Source organism: Saimiri boliviensis, chromosome 3 (genome assembly GCF_048565385.1).
Source record: "Saimiri boliviensis isolate mSaiBol1 chromosome 3, mSaiBol1.pri, whole genome shotgun sequence".
NCBI classification, from domain to species: domain Eukaryota; kingdom Metazoa; phylum Chordata; class Mammalia; order Primates; family Cebidae; genus Saimiri; species Saimiri boliviensis.
In genome coordinates, this window is record NC_133451.1 from 161,887,468 (window position 1) to 161,901,504 (window position 14,037).

General features: G+C 33.6%; 1 pseudogene; it reads right to left on the reverse strand.

Annotated features, from left to right (window-relative positions):
- LOC101036529 (RNA-binding protein 48-like) overlaps positions 1-13,718 on the reverse strand; it is a 37,184-nt pseudogene extending 23,466 nt beyond the window's left edge.
- Positions 13,719-14,037: the final 319 nt, after the last annotated feature.

A 14,037-nucleotide genomic window follows, 5' to 3' on the forward strand; every position in this document is an offset into this window, starting at 1 on the left:
AAATTCTACTCCAAAAAAATTATTTCTTGAGATAGGAATATATCATGTGGTTTTAAACCTTCATGTTCAGTAGGTTTACTACATCTGCCTTTTGCACTTCTAGTGTTTTTCTAGTTTCTTCAACTGTTTCAGATTCTGGAGTAAGCACACATAGAGCAATCCACTGAAGAAATTCTGTTCATCCATTTTTCTCTTGGCTGTCCTTGCACTTTGTAAGTTCATAAATTTAGTAAGCTAAACTTCAGTAAAGTCTTCTGCTGGGTATTCATCTAGAGCATTTTACTGTTCAATTGCACCATATAAAGTGAGTTGCTCAACTAATTCCTTCATGGCTCCCGCAGCAGGAACTCCTTGTATTAATAAGTACTGAGATTCCAAATTGATTGTATATACCTTGACAGCACGAGGTCGTCATCCCTGATGATACTTGTTGGCCTGCATGTCACACACCTCCCTCTGGGCGTGGTGGTCAAATAAACTTCCTAGCTCCCCACAGCTCAATGCCACCTTGCCTGCTTTGATCCTCCCCTCCCTCTGTTAACTTCATAGAGTTATCTTTCACAATTATAACTTCGATTCTTTTGATATGTACCTCTTTGTATGGCATCAGATAGAAATCCAGTTTTATTTTCTCCATGAAGTGAGCCAGTATTCATACATCATCAACTAAATATTCAGTTGTTGGCACATTGATCCATGTACTATTAAAATACATGATTTTCTTTTCAGAAAACAAGCAAGCTGGAAGGCAATATAGTGACATTTCTAAAGTGATGGAAAAAATATGTGTATTATGTGTATATATATATTTTCAGACAGATACTATGCGATTTTACTGCTGGAGGCATACTGTATAAGAAAGATTTAACATTTTTTCTTCATTTTTTTTTCTTTTTTTTTTTTGAGACAGGGTCTCACTCTGTCACCCAAGCTGGAATGCAGTGGTGTGATGTCACTGTAACCTCTTCTGGGTTCATGTGATTCTTGTGCCTCAGCCTCCCAAGATTTAACATTTCTTTGGATATTTTGTACACGAAAGACTGTAAATATTATTTAAATGTAGACAATGATTAATTAGACATGTATATCACAAGCTGTAAGTCACCCGCTGAATTTTCTTAAAAATAATGAAGTCAATATAGGTAATAAAAGGGTGTCGTAAGTGTTGCCAAATTAAAAGAAAAGCAGAGAAAGAGAGGAGAGCAATATTTTAAAAAGAACCCATGGAACAAATAGAAAACAGCTGTTAAGATGGTATATTCTGACCAACCATATCAATAATGATATGAAATGTGAATGGCCTAAGTATACCAATTAAAAGATGGAGATTGTCGGATTGAATTAAAATAAAAAGAAATTAACTTATGTGCTATCTATAAGAAACTCTTTTCAAATATGAAGTTAAAGAAAGGATGCAAGCAAAAAGAAAGCAAAAGATAGTGTATGTGTTATATATGAATTGTGTCCCTCAAAGTTATGTATGTTGAGACCCTAATTCCCAATGACTGTATTTGGAGATAGGGCCGTTAAGAGGTAAAGATGATCAAGTGAGGCCATAAGGATAGCGTCCTAATCCTGTGGGCTTGGTAGCCTTATAGGAAGAGAGAGAAATCTCTTTCTCCTTTTCCATGCACATGTACACGGAAAGGCCATGTGAGCACGTGGCAAGAAAGTGGTCATCTGTCGGCCAGGAAGAGGGTCCTCATCATAACTCAGACTTGCTACATATAAGATTTCTAGCCTCCAAAACTATGAGAAAATAAATTTCTGTGCTTTAGACCTCTAGCTTATGAGATTCTTTTATGGCAGTCTGGACAGACTAAGTCACCATACAAACCTTAACTAAAAGAAAACTGAAGTAGTTTTGTTAATATCAGATAAACTTCAGAACAAAGAATATTATAAGAGACATATAGGGTTATTATATAACCTTATATAAGAAAACGGGGGTTCCGTTTTCCAAGATGTGACAATTTTAAGCATTTTACACCTAAAAATAGAGTTTCAAAATACATTTTTAAAAAAGAGAACTGAAATCCCAGTGAGGCAGAGGCAGGTGGATCACCTAAGGTCAGGAGTTGGAGACCAGCCTGACCAACATGGTGAAACCCTGTCTCTACTAAAAATACAAAAATTCACCAGGTATGGTGGTGTGCACCTGTAGTTTTATCTACTCCAGAGACTGAGGCATGAGACTTGCATGAACCCGGGAGGCAGAGGTTGCAGTGAGCCAAGATCATGCCATTGCACTCCAGACTGGGTGGCAGAGTAAGACTGCATCTCAAAAATAAATAAATAAATAACTGAAAAAATGGGAAAATGCACGATTATAGTTGAAGACTTTGATATCCTAATCTCAGTATACAGAAAATTGCTAAGCACGTAGAAGACTTAATACTATCAAAAAAACTGAACTAATAACATGTGTAGGTCACTACATCCAACAAAACCAAAAATACACAATATTCTTTAACATACAAAGAACTTTTATCAAGATACATCATATTCTGAGTCATAAAACAAATCTAAAATTTAAAGGAATGAAAAGTATACAAAGTATGTTCACAGATCATAACCAAATTATATTAGAAATGATGAATAGAAATATCTAAACAATCACTGGATATTTGGAGGTTAAGTAACATACTTCTAACTAGCATATGGGTTAAGAGGTAGGCTCAAGGGAAATTACATAAAATGAAAATGCAATATATCACAATTTTTGGGATGTAATTAAAAGTAGATGAAGAGCTGAAATCAGTATGCTTCTGCCTTAAGAATTGCCTTACTTAGTTTCCAAAGGTATGGGGATTTTGTGATTACCTTTTCTTTTGTTTGTTTCCTAGTAGAATTCCTCTGGGCTTAGAAACATTTTCTGTGTAACTTCAGTATAATATAATATTTTTTGAGATTTGCATTATGACTCAGGAAGTATTCAATCATTTTGTTCATCCCATATGCATTTGAAAAAAAACACACATACTTTTCAGTATGGCATGGTCTGTCAATTAGGTCAAGTGTGCGTATTGTGTTTTTTAACTATTCTATATACCTAATGATTTGATGCCCACTTATGCTACCATTTAATAAGTGGTTTATTAAATGTTTATGATTGTATATTTACGATTATATATTTCTTTATTTTTTGGCACTTCATTTTTGGGCAGTCTACTTGATGTATGCATTTAGCTCTCATAAGTTCAAAATTAGACTTTTATTTTCAAGTAGTTATTCACAGTGTTTCCTATTAATCCCTTAAGTTTAGGTGCCTTCATAGATTTAAGTTATTGACATTGCTTTATGATTTGTTTCAAGGAGAAAAGCAGCAACTTAAACTAGTTCTCTATTTGTCAGGAACCAGAAGCCAAGAAGGTTTATTTTTAGACATTTCCTCATAACTCATCATCAATTAATTATATTTACAAATACATATTACCCACACACATACACATATATAGTATACATTTATAGATACGGCTGTATATATAGAAGCATTGACATTGATTTTTACATATATAACATACTGTCCTGGCTTACTATTTTGGCACAAAATGGCATAACTTTTTAACCCATGTGTAGTATCCTGCTGAAAGTTTTTATAGTTTTTATAGGAAAATGATCAAAATGTAGGACTGAGTTACAAAGCCTATTACTTGAACTTGTGATTGGCCTGATGCCTTTCCATAAGTAGACATTTCCTTGAATTGCGAGCAATAATTGGACACTAGAGAGCTATTATTTGTGGGGCCTCTAAGTAAATTTTGTTTTAATGCAAAGCCAAAGCGGAGTGCTGGTAAAGGGTATCTGGAAATATGGTTCAACATATCTGGATGTAGTGGTTTTGTATGGAAAACACATTTCCTTTGCACTAGGGCATAGCATCTGAAAAGTTGGCTATATGCATAATCCTTGATACTTCTGGATGATATCATTATCAGAGTTAAAAAAAAAAATAAGTGCATTAACATCTCCAAAGCAGTGCACTGTGTTTCTTGCCTTTTTATTTCTTAAGTTTTTAACATTTCTTTGTATAAGATTCTGTTACAATTTTAAGTCCACAATTAGGAGACATTATTTCGGGAATGAATATATTATCATTTGTGAATTATTCTGAAATATCTTTTTGAAACATAAAAAATTACTAACTGACTGGCTTAGGATTGAAAGGTTTATGTGTTTTTCCTGCTTCCCTGCCCCTAAAATTAAATGGTCTATCAGGATAATATCTAAAGGATGATACTGAAGTCGGCTAACTGTAGTATATCTGTTTCTGAATCCCAGGTGGTAAATTTAGGGATCTGAGGAAAATAATCTGATAAGAGTTGAAAAATTAAAGTTGGTAAGAGAGAAAGTTAGCACATTGAATGTGTCTCACACAAATTTTTGGAGGTGTGAACTCATGATTTATTTTGACTCTCAGAGGCTCTTTTTAAACAAAATATTAGATCATCTAATCATTTAACAAGCATAATTTAGACATGTGTAATTAACAGTATCAACCTCCTCTTAATATCAAAATTGATGAAAAAATGAGTTAAAACAATACTTTGTGTGAGTTTTGTGTGTTAGTGTGTGTGTGTTTAACAATTGGTTTGGGCACATATAGGAGTAATTAAGGTATAAAACTTTCAATCCTCTGTCTTTCAACATTAGGAGACAGTGCAACACTTGATAGCCTCTTGATCATGTGTTTGGTTATATGTTTATTTTTCCAGTTGTTGTTTCATCCCCATCTTGCAAATACCTCTTTTCTTTTAGAGATCAGAAGTTATTCTATCTCTGAGGTCAGAATGTGCATTTTCTAACCAACTTTGAATTTTCTTAGTGTCCCATCATTTAGTATAAATTTTTTTATTTATACCAAAAAGTAGTCTTGTTTTATAACTCCTACTTATTCTACTAAGTTTCCTTGATGTCTGGTTTTTGGCCTACCACAATCCACTGGGATCAATTTCCTTGGGCTGCTATAACAAATTACCATAAACTAGGTGGCTAACAAAACAACAGATATTTATTTCTTACAGTTCTAGATGGTGGAAAGTCTAAGATCAAGGTACTTGAAGATTCTGTCTGGTGAGGGCTCACTCTTTGGTTTGCAGATGATATCTTATTACTGTTTTCTTATATGGTGGAAGGGGCGAAGAAGCTACCTCAGGCCTCATTTATAAAGGTACTAATCTCATTTATATGGGCTCCACCCTTATGACCTAATCACTACCCAAATGCCTCACCTCTTAACATGGCTACATTAAGAATTAGGTTTCAATACACAAATCACAAGGGATCACAAGCATTCAGACCATAGCAGTTACCTTCCTTTGTGCTCTGCATGTGTTATCAATGCAATAGTTTCCTTTTCAGAAGGTTCCGTCTGGAATAGATCTCATATTTTCAGGTCCTGTTTTGAACTCTACCTCTTTGTTGTTGTTTTAATTTAATTTAATTTTAAGTTCTGGGATACCTTTTCAGGACCTGTAGGTTTGTTCCCCTGTGAACTCTGCCTTTAAAACAATGATTATACTGTGAGATCTGGTTTTACTGATGACTCAACTAGACTAACTGCAGCTCTCACTGGTAATAAGTTGATTCAACTAGTCTTATATTTGACAATGTGCTAATGCTGATAATTACATTTCTTGATGTATCTACTCACAAGTCTGTTTTGATCTGACAATTTATTCTAAAAGACTGTGAAAGCATTATAATTTATCTGTGTGTGTATATTAATTTCTTGAAAATATATCATTAAACATTTTAGCACAAAAAATAACTGGTACTTTCTTATTGCTTTATATGGTTTAGGTTGGTACAAAAGTAATTGTGGTTTGTTTCATTACAAGTAATGGGAAAAACTGCAATTACTTTTGCACCAGCCTAATACTTTTAAACCCTTAGTCTATTGTATTTTGGGCCTGATAAGAGTTAAAGTCCCTGTCCTGTATGCCTTCAAGCCTATCTGTGGTTGGAGGAAAACATCTGGGCAGTAATAATTATTTTTTCTAGTCTTCTTCCCTCTTCTACTTGCTCTATTTTCCATGATATTCATGTTAAATGCATAATTCTGAGGGGTTTCTTTAAGTTCAATTTTTATAAAACACTAATTTGTTCTTCTGCAAATTTAAGCACCAGCAGCAAAAAGCAATAGTAAATTCATTGATGATTTTGCGATTTCTATGGGCCTTTTGAAAGAGAACATAATCATTGTTCAGGTCTGTTTTGAGAAATTAATAGGAAACTTTGTTTTATTTATTGGCATTCACCTGCAAGATGTATGTTTTCCATTGTTCACCTGGAGCCCTTTTGTTTCAATCTAGACTCTCTCTAAAGGCATAAGGAATAATGTACTTAATAAATGTGCCAATATACTGATTTCAGGTCATGAAACACAATATTTTTGTGTATACTTGCTCACCGGAGAAACCTGACAGAAATCTATTCGGTTTCTGCTGTGCTAGAAATTAAAAGAAAGATCCAGTAAAATAGTGATCAATTGCCCAATAATCAGGTCTATGGTATGCGTAAATGTGGCTTTCTGAAGATTAGTGTAAAGCCCCCTTTTCTTTCATACGTGCCGGAAGTGAGAGAAGTGTTGGTACTTTTGTTTGTAACTTTTCTTATAGTCTTTATTAGCAGGCTTGGAGATAGAGCACAGAATCATTTTATTATAAGATAGAGCACAGAATCATTTTATTATATTATTCTTTGGAATATAAATATGACAGTTCCACCTTTCCTCATGTATTTCATCAGTAGTTTCATTTGTGCATGCTCCATTTGCACTGCAGCTCAGGTAACCTGAAAAGCAGCATGCCCTGGTTTTATACACAAAGGACCACTGCTCTCTGGGATAAAGCACAGAAGGACATCCGATTTCTAGGGAGGTACTGGAACAGAACCTGATCTGTCCTGACCAGCCCCTCCTTCTCTCTGCATGTTATGTTCTCAGCATATTCTACACTTATTCTTTAGAACTACAAGCAAAACAAATGGAAAGAACTGGTTCAGTCCAAGGCCACCCAGAGAACTGTCCTGCACCATGGAGACTTCAGTGGATATTATCAACCTTCAGTGACAGGAGGTAAAAGAACTTTGTAAAATGAAAACAGAGACTCAGAAAAGCAAACTTAAGAGTCTACAAGTATTATAAATCTCTGTGTGATATCCACACAGAGTTCATTGCTGTTAAAATCTCACTTCATCACTGACTGGGAAATAGCTACACTTTCCTGAAGCGTTGCTACTACTACAGCAGAATAGTATAATTAGTCATCAAAATTCAGTAATCGAATAGATTATAATATTCAAAGCTTTTGCAAAAAACATTATTCCAATTGTCTTTCCAACAACAGGAAAATAATAATATTCAGGGAAACAACGAAAGAATTGTGCATTTTTACTTTTAAAAGAGCTCATGAGACATGAGTTGTCTATTGCAGTAAACATCTAAATGCAATAGAAGAAAAACTAGTTATATTTGTTTTGAATTTTTCATTTTCTCTTTAAAATGTTAAATATAATATTCCATTTAATTCAAGTTGAGCAAAGCCCATTATGTAAGTGTACACTATCTTTGTAAAGAATGAACATCTTTTAGTTTCCTGATGTATATATGACCAGATACCCTATGAAATAGAATCTACATCTCATTATCAATAATTACATGCCACAATTAGGGTACTTTGTGAGATCTTTTATTGAAAAGCTGTTGGGGTTTTTACCTGTAATTCAATCTGTTTTATTAAAGTAAGTAGATGTATGAATATCTAAGTTTTTAATATGCTGGAAAAGATTCTGAGGCTGAAGACCTAGGTCCTTTGTTGCTGAGCTGAAAAGATGTTGCTATTCACAGAATTGGAACTAGCTCAGCATTGTTGTTAACATAATGTCAGATTTATATAGTTGTCCCCATGCCTCCAAGAATTCAGTCTTTCTGCCCAGACTTAAAGGAAAATAGCTTAATATAAAGCTGTGAAAGAGTAAGGCAATGCACGTAAAGACATTTTACAATACTCTAGCCAGACCTAGCCCCAAAAGATTTGGTAAAATTTAAAGTAGCATGGAAGAATTGATTGGAGATCTGGCAATAGTTAAAATGGGAAAATCCAGAACTCTATATTATTGCAGCTTAAGAGGAAATTTCAAGAGGAATTAAAGACATTTGCTGCTTTTCCAAGGGCTTTAAATAATATTGATAAAATATCATAGGCTAACTTTTCCACTCCTGAAACTCAGTAATTGAATTCTAAAATCTAAATCTAAAGCCATTTTTAGCTTAAAAAGATTTTGCTTTTCTAGAAAGAAGGCATTATCTGTCTTTTCTACAATCTATTAACTATTAATTTTATTAATATTAAAGTACTGAATTTTGATTACTTAATTGGTATGTTTCTTCAAAAAAAGGATTCTGATTTTCTAATGTTTTATGGGAGGTAGAAGTTCAATACACTCTTCAGAGTGGTATTATGACATTTCTGATGCCTAAAAAGCCCAAGGATATAGCGCCTCTCCCATCCTACCGGTAATAGACTTCTAATGGTGCCAGGAGGGAAAGAAGAATGTAAGAAACTTTAGGAAAGGAGCATCAACCTAACGGAATTTCCCATGTCTCTGAAATACTTCAGTAATTAGAGAAGGACAAATTAACTGGTTACAAATAAAGTACATCCTTGCCTTCTCAGTATATATTCCCTTAGCATGGCATGTCAGATTCTGTATTATCTGACTCCAACCTATGTTTGCAGCTTCATCCTCTGGTACTCGACTTCTGTAATCCCTGATCCAGGAATACACATCATTTTCTGTTTTCTGAATGTGTCGTATATTATATATTTCAATCTTTCCTGGAATTATATCATCTCTACATTGAAATTTTTTTCTATTATTTCTGCACTTGGAAGCTCGGCGTTCCTTCCTTCAACATTTATTTCAAGTATCAGTGCCTATGCAGCTTCTCTGTCTTCCTAGTCCAAATTAGTAACTCCTACCTCTGTGTATACCTGCTATTCTTTTAAACTATTCCATTACATTTCATTTTACAGTATTTATTCATTTTTTTAACTTGTCAACTAGGTAATTATGTCAAATGCTGTCTTTTTCATCTTTGTGTCTGTTTTAGTGTAGTGCTCAGAGTAAGTACTGATAAACAATCCTATTTAGGAATAGTCTCTGTTAGGTGAAAGTGTAATTTTTAAAAATTTCTTTATAAAGAAGATGTATCATTACCATTGCCAGATTTAAGATTGTGTTCCTTGGACCCTTTTACTGCTTTTAGCATAGAAGGACTGAGAATCTTGTAATTTATTGTATTCATATATTTTTTATAATAACTATAGTTAATGCATAGTTTTTCTTTGTCAACATCTAGTGAAGTGGATATGTTTGAAATTCTAATTCTCTACAGTTAGGTCTTTGTAATAATAGTGAAATTTATGACAGTTATATTAAAGGGAAAATTGACTCATTAAGAAATCAGGTCTTTTACTTGAATCTGAATCTGTATAACAAATTCAGTTAAAACAGTTAAAATTTAAGTAAGATCCACACCTGAATTCTCCTGAAGTATAGTATTTTGCCATGTGCCACTTCAAATTTTATTTAGTAACTTCTATTTAACAGTAGTTTGTGATAAATCAAATCAAATATTAACAAATGTACACCTTCAGTTATTTCCTTGACTCTTTTTCTGAATTTTTAAGTTGAAACAGCTTGTTTTACATTCACGTGGGCTAGGAACTCCAACTTTCAGGCATCTGATTGGTTATAGTTAACACTTCTCTAGATACATCGTAAGAATCTGAGACAAGTTAAAGAGGTTTGAAAATATTCTTTAAAAATTAAATTATAGTGTTTGAGAGTTGCATAATTTCAGGTATGTTAACGTTTTCTTTCTGTGGCATTTCAATGTACTCCATCAATCACAATTTCTGCAGCACAATTAGTGACTCATACCAGGTTTAGGCAAGAATAACATTCTGTGGTAAAATGAGTTTAGGAAAATTGTTAGTTAAAATTTTTTCAATAATTTTTTTCCTCTCATCATTATTATCAGCATGGGTTCCCAGATAGGCTAATTCATTGTGAGTTTCCAGAATAGTTGATCAAATGTGAGGCATGTTTGCTCATATACTTTTTTGAGGAGTGTCTTAAGTAATTGATATTTTAAGTAGATCTTACGTTTTTCTCATAATTTGATAAAGCTAATATAAATCAAACCTCCATACTAAAAGATTATTTTTTTACGTGATCTTCCTGTGAAATAACAGCAATTTTGTTCCAGGTAATTCTATTTCTTATTCAATAATTATATTAAAGAAAATTACTTTGTACCAAATGCTGTTCTAGACACTGTATAAAACAGAAATAAAAATATTATTATTTATATTATCAATATTATTTATATTATTCATATTAAGAGATAATATTGCAATATTGTCTCGTATACAACTTTTATTTCAGAAAAATTAATTTACTACTTATCAACTAGAAGAAACTCAAATTCCATTCTTTTTTTTTTTTTTTTTTTTTTGAGACGGAGTTTTGCTCTTGTTACCCAGGCTGGAGTGCAATGGCGCGATCTCGGCTCACCGCAACCTCCGCCTCCTGGGTTCAGGCAATTCTCCTGCCTCAGCCTCCTGAGTAGCTGGGATTACAGGCACGCGCCACCATGCCCAGCTAATTTTTTGTATTTTTAGTAGAGACGGGGTTTCACCATGTTGACCAGGTTGGTCTCGATTTCTCGACCTCGTGATCCACCCACCTCGGCCTCCCAAAGTGCTGGGATTGCAGGGTTGAGCCACCATGCCCGGCCTCAAATTCCATTCTTGAAATTGCTTTGTGTGTATGTGTGTGTATTTTGCATTCTTAAAATATCACATATCTTAGAAACTCTAGAAATGCTGTTGATTGTCATAAAAATATGCCGAGTCTAGAAAATGTGACAAAATATGTAGAGAAGTCATGTTTTAATGAGCTTCAAGGGTAAAATATTTGGAACTAGTTTTCTTCACCTAGAAAATTGATTCAGGTTTGATTAATTTCCACTTGAATAATTTTATTTATTTTATGTTTATGTTTTCTCTGCAAGGGAAAAAACACAATTTAAAACTCCATGGAGGAATAAATCAGTGGATTAGGATCCAAGAGACATATTTTACATGAATACTTTGTAAAGATTATTTGTCAGGCATGATTTGGTTAAGAGTGTGAACATATGCAAGTCACTTATATTTTTATGACCTCAGACTTTTTTCATACATAAAGTGAGATGACTTGGCTATGTGCACTCTAAAATATGTTTTTCATTCTCATGCTCTGATAAGAGAATCTAAATTTTAGAATGCTTTTGTAGCAGAAAAATAATGAAAGTATTTGTTTAAAAATTTTAGAGATAATGCTCTTCTATTCATGGATGAATCATCTGCAGGTATAATTATTTCTTCATCTGTGCAGTAAATTCTACTGTGAGGACGGCATATATGGCAGCAAGTATATGCCTAAGAGGATACTGTATATGACTTGGGGGAATGCTTCATCTGTATGGGAAACCATTCAAACTGTCCAAAGTATATGTTTTTAAAAATTATTTTGATTTTATTCTGAATATTTGGTAGCACAATACAGCTGCAAGCTATAGGAAACAGCATGGAAGAAGAAGCTGCATTCTCTGACTATCTCTGCTTGTTCACTCTCTGACTTTGAGCAAGCCATTTTATCTCCCACAGCTAGTTTTTTTTTTTTTTTTTTTTTTTCCCCACAAAAAAGAGTTGAGTCTGATATATTTCACATCCTTTCCAAACGTATAGTTCTCTATATGTATTTGGGATGCATGCTTTGCCTTCTCCCAAAATGGATATAAGAATACCTATTTCACAAGACATCTTTATTAAAACCTTTTAAAAATTCTCTAAGGACTGACACCTTATATAATGGGATGAAAGAAATAATATTTGTGGAGTATCACATCTTCTGTTCTAGATTTATCTTCTGAAAGATTACTCAGCAAATAACTCCTTTTATGAATATGAGCATACTTGGTGGTTTGTACAGCTGTACTGCCACCATACTTTTTCTACAGACTGCCACAGCAATTGAGCCTGGTGATTTTTGACTTGGCTGTTAGAAGGAAGCTGCTGAGTGACTGTAAATGGAGTCAGATTGGGCAACTTTATTAAGCCAATTATGTGAAAGGACACTGTGGTATCTTTCTCAGAGGAGACATTTAACTAAGACCACAATTACATCTTTATTCTTTTTTGTTATAAAATAAACCCAAACTAATATATGTATTTAGAAATAGTAAAGCTAATTTGAGAATACCATTTTACCCTGAGGTTGCTTTATTTTATAAAGACTGAAGTTCATAAATTGATCATGTGGGATAAGATACTAGTGGTGATATTTCTTTGGACTTTGGACTTCTTTGGATTTGGTGGTCCAATGGAGTACTTGGATGAGGATAGGAATGGTTCAGCTATTTTGTAGTTTCAAGCACGGAAAGCTCCACAATTACACTCTACATAGTGGAAATTACTTTGAAAACAAACCCTAACTGCAACTCATTAATGAGAAATTGAAAGCATCTTACACAAATTCTCTCTCTATGGTATCATAATCCCAGAGAAATAGAGAAATAGAAAAAAATTAAAGAGATTGGTTTGCCTCTTTCACTTATTCTCAGAAATGGGTGCCATTTTTCATCTATTTTGTCCATTGTTTCCTCTCTGAATGATTTCATCAAATAGATGTGCTTTTCTGTTTAATTACTGCTTTTTTTGATGTGTGTGGTTTTTTGTTGTTGTTGTTTATTTTGTTTTGTTTCATATAAAACTGAGATGGCTATGAATAATTCAGGAGAATCCATTTTATATAAACTTGAATACTGATATGTAACCCCCCTCCCTGGTCTATCTCTTTTTCTATGTGCTATACCCATTGTTTGCTCTAACCCTACCATCCTGAATTCAGAATGCTGAGGGTCATCCTGTTTGCATTGCCATACGTTTGTACATGCTTTTGCACTTTTAGCTATAATGCCTTTCTGTTCTCCTAGTTTAATATCAAGATCTCAAGAATCATAGTATGTCTGACCTCCTATTTCCTCTTCCCAGATGGTAAAATACATCTACTTATTTATATATTCATAATTCTCATCAAACAATATTATTAATTATTGATGATTAATCAAAATATTGTTAATTATTTATGTTCTCATTGGTTTTCTTTCTAATTCAATTGTGAGCTCCATGAAGGGCAGGGCTCTGTCTTCATATTTGTGTATTTTGAACCTACCACTGTGCCCAAATATAAAGGCCACTGAAACTCAATAAGAGAGGAAATTAAACAGATGATACCTAAAGTTTTATACAGTGCACAAAGCACATATTTGATAAAAAGATAAAGGAGATTTATTTCTGATCTTGAGTTTTGTTTTTTGTTATATTATTGTTGTTAACTTTTGTTTTAGAATTTGAAAAAAAAATCACATTGAGGTATAAGGATTTCATTAAAAAACAAATGCCTTACCCATATTTTGAAGTAGCATTATCCAAGATAGTTTTTCCTGTGTGCTTTGAGTACTTCCAACATGTACAACTAGGAGGAAAAAAACCTCAAAGGGAAGGGAAATGCTTATCACACTAGGAGGGATCCCTTTTAAAGAGGAAGTGGGTGCTTACCTGAACATCACTATAAGATTCTATTACTGCTTTAGGTGCTTCCATGAATAAGAATAAAAACACATGAGAACCAGAAGGTTTTCCATGCACCCCCACTTTAGGAAAGGATATGGAAACATGGATATCTGAATATTAAGGTCATAGACAGCTGGGGGCGATTTCCTTTATGGCTTCTGTATGTCTCCTGTTAACACACACTCTGTAGTCAGTGAGCCATTAAGAGAAATTCACAATTGTTGGCTCTGGCTAAAAAATGCCTTATAATAGGGTTCAGTGAATGTGTTAAATCTATATGCAATTTCTTGCAGGAAAAAAAAAAAAAAACCTCTAGGTTTGGTTTTCTAAAGGAAATAAAAAAGTTCAA